The following is a 5522-nucleotide window of genomic DNA, read 5'->3' as shown; positions in this document are numbered from 1 at the left end:
GCCCAGCAAAGCAATCTAAAAAGTGATTTCATTTTCTGACTAATGCAGAAGAAATCCTCTTATAATGAATTAAGTAAGCTGTCAATCAAGCAGTATTTATTGAGAGCCACCTTCAAGACATTCAGGAAGGAAACTAATGCTGGAGACAATAAAGGAAGCCAGTGCCAAGGGCATCAGCTGCCCCTGAAGGGTCTAAGTAAAATTGCAAAATGGGAGAACTTTACCTGCCTTCTACCTTTTTTAAATTTCTTTTCTTTTTTATTTTTTTTAAGAGGTGGAGTCTCACTGTGTTGCCCAGGCTGGCCTCAGACTCCTGGGCTCAAAGGATCCTCCTGCCTCAGCCTCCTGAGTAGCTGGAACTGCAGTTATACAGCACCATGCCCAGCCCATCCTTTCCTCATGGATTTTTGCTCTCTCTGCACCTATTCCTTTTCTAACACAACCAGTCTTTTCATGCTGTCCCACTCCCACTCCTAGCCCTGCCATTCATTCATTCCTAAAGGCGTACATTTATTTATTTGGAAAATATATATATTGGCTACCCACTGTGTTCTAGGCAGTGCTCTAGGCAGTGGTGATGCAGCAGTGAATAAGCAAAAATCCCCAGTCCTCAGAAGCTTTTATCTTAGTGATGGTAGACAGAAAGAAACACATAATAGGTGAGATGTTGATAAATGCTGTGGAGAAAAATAAACTAGACTGAAGGGGTCAGAGAAGGGGGGCAATGCTGTTTTTTTAGAGGGTGGTCAAAGAAGGCCTTGCTGAAAACATGATTTTGGGGCAGAAACACAAAAGAAGAGAGGGGTCTAAGGCCTGTGGATATGGGATCCTGGGGTAAGAGGGTTCAGCCAGAGGAAACCATAGATGTCAACACCATGAGGCAGGAGAGGGCTTGGGATGTTGTAGAAACTAACAAATCCAGTGAGGCTGGAGTCCTGTGAGTGAGGAGGGTGGGAGGAAATCCTCATGTTCACATAAATCTGGGATCTTCAAAGCACCCTGTTCTGTGTGAAAGGGTGGGCTAGAAGAGAAGCTTCCCTGACTGTATGACAAAAAGAGCAAACAAGAAATTGATCTCTACCTAGGAAACGGGGAAAAAGTCTCATGAGAATTTGTGCCACTAAATTTGTCTATGTATGGATCTGAGCTTTGAATTTAAATATGTGTGCAACTGTTAAATCCCCAAGTTAAGAAATTAAATGTAAGTGGTCTCAGGTTATTAGTACCACACAGGGCCAAAACCAAACAAATGAAAATCTTCTTTGGAGGAAAATGTCTTCACCTCAGTCTTCCCAATATTCCCACAGATTCAGTTCTGCCAAATATGAGGTCACAATCAAAATGTGTGAAGCATCTGAGGAAGGAAGCCCCATGAACAAGAGTCAGTAGAAATCAGAAACAAAAGATTTGGAGGTCCTAATGACTGCAAATGTTGGACTTATGAGATATTATATTTTCAGAGTATAAAATAACTGTAAAATGTTTAAAGCAACAAAAGTTGGGATTTTAAAATATCAAAGGAAAAAGCACTATTAAATATGCCTGGGCAGAATTTGAAAAATAACCTAATAGAAATTATAGGAAAAAAGATGGTGGTGGTTGAAAGAAGAAACTGAATAGCTATATAAAAAACAGATAAGTGATAGCTGAAAAGACAATTGGTGAACTGATAGATAGATCTGAAGAGATTGTGCGTAACTTGACACAAAATAAAAGCAAATGAAAAATATAAAAGAAAGATTAAGAGAGATGCAGTTTAGAGTGAAAGAAAGTCCTAAATCAATATTATAAGCTTCCCCTTTAAGACACTGGAGAAAGTAGAGCAAACTAAACCTAAAAAGTAGAGCAAGCAGAAGGAAGGAGATAATAAAGATTAAAGGAGAAATTAGTGAAATATTAAATACAAAAACAATAGAGAAAGTCAGTGAAACTAAAGGATGGCTCCTTGAAAAAACTAAGAAATTAACAAAACTTAAGCTACATTAACCAAGAAAACAGAGAGAATTGAATTACCAGAATCAAAAGTGGAAAAGAGGAGATTACAATCAATCTTATACAAATAAAAGGTTCATAAAGAATACTACAACCAATTGTATGCCACTAAATTAGATAACTTAGATGAAATGGACAAATTCCTAGGAAGACACAAACTACTGAAGCTGACTTAAGAAATAGACAATCTGAGTAGACACATAATAAAGAAATTGAATTTGTAATTTTTTAAAAAACTAAGATTATACTTTCAGGGATCATTTCTATAGTTTGTTACTAGAGAAGTTAATCTGAATGTGTGGAGCACCAAAGGTCTCAAATTAATGATCTAACATCACACCTAGACGAACTAGAAAAACAAGAACAAACTAACTCCAAGACCAGTAAAAGAAAAGAAATAACTAAAATCAGAGTAGAACTGAATGAAATTGAGAACGAAAAATTCACACAAAGGATCAAAGAAACCAAAAGTTGGTTCTCTGAAAGGATAAATAAGATTGATAGGCCACTAGCTAGATTAACAAAGAAGAGAGAAGATCAAATAATGATAATCAGAAATGACAAAGGTGATATTACAACCAATCTTACAGAAATACAAAATATTCTCAGACACTTTTATAAACAGCTTTATGCACACAAACTAGAAAATGTAGGGAAAATGGATAAATTTGGAGAAACACACAACCTCCCAAGATTCAATCAGGAAGAAATTGAAACCTTGAACAGATCAATACTGAGTTACAAAATTGAATCAGTAATAAAAAACATACTAACCAAAAAAGCCCTGTACAGAATGAATTTGCAGCTGAATTCTACCAGATATGCAAAGAACAGCTGGTACCAATTCTACTGAAACTATTACAAAAACAAACAAACAAACGAACAAACAAAAAAAACACAAAGAAAAGGGATTCCTCCTTAACTCATTCTATGAAGCCACCATCACCCTGATACCAAAACCTGTCAGACACATGAAAAAAGAAAACTACAAGCTAATATCTGTGATGAACATATGTGCAAAAGTCTTCAAAAACTGCTTGCAAACTGAATCCAGCAGCACATCAGAACGTCAATTCACCATGACCAAGTAGACTTCATTCCTGGAATGCAAGGCTGGTTCAACATACACAAATCAATAAATGTGATTCACCATATAAACAAAATTAAAAACAAAAACAATATGATCATCTCAATAGACACAGAAAAGGCTTTTGATGAAATCCAACATCCTTCATGATAAAAACCCTCAACAAACTAGGCATCAAAGGAACATGCCTCAAAATGAGAGCTATCTATGACAAACCCACAGCTAACATCATACTGAATGGGCAAAAACTGGAAGCATTCCCCTTAAGAACAGGAACAAGGCAAGGATGACCACTCTCAGCACTCCTATTCAACATAGTACTGGAAGTCTTAGCCAGAGCAATCAAGCAAAAGAAAAGAAGGCATCCAAATAGGAAAAGAAGAAGTCAAATTATCTCTTTGCTGATGATATAATTCTATACCTAGGAAGCCCTAGAGACTCCACCAAAAGAATTTTAGAGCAGATAAATGATTTCAGTCAAGTTTCAGGGTACAAAATCAATGTGCAAAAATCAGTAACATTTCTATACACCAATAGCATTCAAACTGAGAGACAAATCAAGAATGGAATCCCATTTACAATAACCACAAAAAAATATAAAATATCTAGGCTTACATCTAACCAAGGAAATGAAAGATCTCTACAAGGAGAACTGTAAAACATTGCTGAAAGAAATAATAGATGACACAAACAAATGAAAAAACATTCCATGCTCATGGATTGGAAGAATCAGTATCATTAAAATGGACATACTACCCAAAGCAATCTATAAATTCAACACTATTCCTATCAAACTATCAAGATCATTTTTCACAGAATTAGAAAAAATTCTAAAATTCATATGGAACCAAAAAAGAACCTGAATAGCAAAAGGAATCTCAACCAAAAAGAACAAAGCTGAAGGCATCACACTACCCAACTTCAGACTCTACTATTACACTACAGTAACCCAAACGGCATAGTACTGGTACAAATACAGAGATATAGACCAATGAAGCAGAATAGAGAACAGAAATAAACTGTTCACACACCTACAACCATCTGATCTTCAACAAAACTGACAAAAATAAGCAATGTGAAAAGATTGGCTATTCAATAAATTGTGCTGGGATAACTGGTGAGCCATATGCAAAGGAATGAAACTGGACCCCTACCACTCATTATATACAAAAATTAACTCAAAGTAGATTAAAGATTTAAATGTAAGACCTGAAACTATAAAAATCCTAAAGGAAAACCTAGGAAATACCCTTCTTGACACTGGCCTTGGCAAAGAATTTATGGTTAAGTCCTCAAAAGTAATTGCAACAAAAACAAAAATTGGTAAGTGGGACCTAATTAAACTAAAGAGCTTCCACACAATGAAAGAAACTACAACAAACACAGTAAACAACCAACTGAATGGGAGAATATATTTGCTAACTGTGCATCCAATAAAGGTCCAACATTCAGAATCTATAAGGATCTTAAATAAATTAACAAGAAAAAAACAACCCCATTTAAAAGTGGGCAAAGGACATGAACAGACACTTATCAAAAGAAGACATGCAAGCAGCCAACAAGCATATGAAAAATGCTCATCACTAATCAGTAGAGAAATGCAAATCAAAACTGCAAATAAAAGCTTTTTATTATTAGCCATTCTGACTGGCTACCACTACTACATCTCATACCAGTCAGACTGGCTACTACTAAAAAGTCAAACAAAAATAGATGTGGAAGAGGCTGCATAAAAGAGGGGATGTTTATACACTTTGGATTGGAATGTAAGTTAGTTCAGCCACTGTGGAAAGCAGTTTGGAGATTTCTCAAAGAACTTAAATCAGCACTCGACCCAACAATTTCATTACTACAGAAATACCCAAAGGAAAATAAATCATTCTACCAAAAATACACATGCATTTGTATGTTCATTGCAGCACTATTCACAATAGCAAAGATATGGAGTCAACCTAGGTGCCCATCAACAGTGGGCTGGATAAAGAAAATGGGGTACACATACACCATGAAATACTATGCAGCCATGAAAAGGAGGAATTCATATTATTTGCTGCAACATGGAAGCAGTTAGAGACCATTATCCTAAATGAATTAACGCAGTAACAGAAAACCAAATACTGCATATTCTCACTTACAAGTGGGAGCTAAACACTGAGTACACATGGACATAAAGATGAGAGCAATGGACTCTGGGGACTGCAGCAGTGGGAACAGCATGAGGTGGGTGAGGATCGAGAGACTGCCTATTGTGTGCTGTGCTCACTGCCTGAGTGACAGGATCATCTGCTCTCCAAACCTGAGTGTCACACAGTGTTCCCATATGACAGACCTGCACATGTACCCCCTGAATCTAAAATAAAAGTTGAGATAAGTTTTTTAAAAAACTATCCACAAAGAAAAGTCCAGGCCCAGGTGGCTTCACCACTGAAACTGATCAAACATT

The 5522-nt window shown here is 36.4% G+C and overlaps 1 pseudogene; it reads left to right on the top strand.

Moving 5' to 3' along the window:
• Positions 1-2230: 2230 nt before the first annotated feature.
• Positions 2231-2306, top strand: LOC129473906 (uncharacterized; annotated as a pseudogene).
• Positions 2307-5522: the final 3216 nt, after the last annotated feature.

This window comes from Symphalangus syndactylus, chromosome 23 (assembly GCF_028878055.3).
Source record: "Symphalangus syndactylus isolate Jambi chromosome 23, NHGRI_mSymSyn1-v2.1_pri, whole genome shotgun sequence".
NCBI classification, from domain to species: Eukaryota; Metazoa; Chordata; class Mammalia; order Primates; family Hylobatidae; genus Symphalangus; species Symphalangus syndactylus.
Note: the sequence above shows the minus strand (reverse complement) of the source record. Positions and strands in the feature narration are given on the sequence as shown.